Consider the following 2,660-nt stretch of genomic DNA (forward strand, 5'->3'; position numbering starts at 1 on the left):
CTAAAAAAAAAAAAAAAAAAAAATCAGTCTGCCACTTGCTCAGTAAACATAATAGTCCCAATTGTATCTACTGAGCTGGATGTAGTGTCTTTACTAAAGCAAATTAACACTTCTCTGGTAGGTGGTATATGGCTATTGATTTGGACCAATACATTTCTTTCATACCTGTCAGGAAGGAAAATCAGGAACTGGTTCTTTTCACGTGGAACAGACACCAATATATATTCACAGTCTTACCCCAAGGCTATGCTATTTCTCCTGCTCTCGTTTTTAACAGGACCTGAACCATCTAAATACTTTATAGAACATCATATTTGTCCACCATATTGATGGTATCATGTTAACTGGACCTGATAAGCAAGAAGCAGAAGTACCCTGGGTGCCCTAATAAGATGTATACTCTAGAAAGTAAAAGATAAACCCTGCAAAGATTCGGGGATGAGCTACATGAGTGAAGTTTTTAGGGATCTGGTGGTCTAGGCTCTCAGGAATGCTGGGACATTCACTCCAAAGTGATGGAAAAATTATTGCCCCTTTAACCTCTCCTTTAAGAAAGAGTCCAAAGGTGGGCCTCTTTGGGCCTGGAAGCAACATGTTCCACACTTAGAAACACTGTAATAACCCATTTACTGAATGACATGGAAGGCTACTAGTTGTGAGTAGAGCCCAGGGCAAGAAAGGCCTCTGTAGCAAGTCCAAGCTGCAGTAAATGCAATCGCACCACTTGGGTTATATGCTCCAAAAGGTTCCTTGATATGAGAGGTATCTGTGGTAGAAAAAAATATGCGAACTCCCTAACAAGCCCAAATAGGAACTGTACAGTGCATACTCTTAGGGTTCTGGAGCAAGGCCTGCCATCGAGAAGCAGAAAGCTATATGCCATTTGAAAAAAGCTCCTGGTATGCTCCTGAGTCCTGGTAGAGATTAAGCACTTGCTTTTCAGATTTTTTTTTTTTTTTTTTTGAACTAGAGTCTCGCTCTGTCCCCCAGGCTGGAGTGCAGTGGCATGATCTCAGCTCATTGCAACCTCTGCTTCCCAGGTTCCACGATTCTCCTGCCTCAGTCTCCCGAGTAGCTGGGATTACAGGCATACACCACCACACCTGGCTAATTTTGTATTTTTAGTAGTGTCGGGGTTTCTCCATGTTGGTCAGGCTGGTCTCGAACTCCTGACCTCAGGTAATCCATCCGCCTCAGCCTTCCAAAGTGCTGGGATTACAGGCATGACTACACACCTGGCCCAGATTTTTTTTTTTTTTTTTGAGTACTTGCCCTTTGGATATCATGTAACCATATTCCCACCTTCTTCAGTCTGTCAGACCCACCCAGTCATAAGTTTGGGCAGGCCCAGCAGCAATTTATTGTAAGATAAAGTGGTACATCCAGCAGGATTGGGTGCTAGCAGGCCAAAACCCAAGTAAGCTACAGAAACATGTGGTGGTCCAGACCCCTATATTACCCAGGAAAAGGTCAAAATTCAATATTCAAAGTGTAGTTTCTACTGAATGTGTATTACTTTCGCACCATTATAAAGTGTAAAAATCCTAAGTGGAGCCATCATAAGTCAGGGACTGTCTGCATATACTGCATCTTGAAGGATAGTGCCCCATCCTCACATGGATAGCTGGTGCTTCATCTGTGCCTTTAAAGTGCCTTTCTTCCCTCTTTCTCTCTTCCTCCCTCCCTCCCTCCCTCCCTCTCTCTCTCTCTCTCTCTCTCTCTCTGTCTGCAGCTCCCACTCAGCCACACAATCACAAGGATAAACAACCAATACCCTACAGTGTACCATGTTGCCAGATGAGTTTGCACAACTGTAAGCTAATATAAGTGTTCTGAGCATGTTTAAGATAGGCTAGACTAAGCTATAATGTTGACTAGTTAGGTGTATTTAATGCATTTTCGACTAACAATATTTTCACCTTATGGTGTGTTTATCAGGACATAACCCCATTGAAAGTTGAGGAGCATCTGTACTCTAAACCAAGGATCAGCAAATTATAGCCAACGTGCCAAATCCAGCCCACCGCCTGTTTTGGTAAATACGATTTTATTGGAACATAGCCATGCTCATTTGTTTATATACTGTCTTTAGCTGCTTTCATGTTACAACATCAGAGTTGAGCAATAGCAGCAGAGACCATATGGACTGCAAAGCCTAAAATATTTACTGTCTGGCCCTTTATAGAAAAAGCTTACTCACTCTAGCTCTAACCCAGTGATCATCATGTAGTGCTCTGGCCCTAACACGTAATAAACATGGGTGTAAGAACCAAGACATGGAAGTAAGAGTGACCCTCTCACCATCACTCCTAATGACTCACTTGATGAATTTGTGCTTCCTGTCTCCATAACTTTAGAATCTACACATCTAGAAGACCCAGTTCCCAGATGGGGATCACTTCCACAAAGGGACATAGTAAGAATCCAACTACACCTAAAGCTACATCTATTGGCTGGTCACTTGAGCCGCTTCTGCCAATAGATCAGAAGGTATGAAAAAGAGTTACCATATTGACAGTGGGAATTGACCCTAGCTTATCGTGAGGATGTAGGGTTGCTGCTATATAATATGAGCAGCGAAGAATATGTTTGGCATTCATGTGACCAACTGGGGCATCTCTTGCTACTGTAATGCCACGTTTTAGCTATGAATGAGGTCT

This window comes from Cebus imitator, unplaced genomic scaffold (genome assembly GCF_001604975.1).
Source record: "Cebus imitator isolate Cc_AM_T3 unplaced genomic scaffold, Cebus_imitator-1.0 Scaffold517, whole genome shotgun sequence".
In the NCBI taxonomy this organism is placed as follows: domain Eukaryota; kingdom Metazoa; phylum Chordata; class Mammalia; order Primates; family Cebidae; genus Cebus; species Cebus imitator.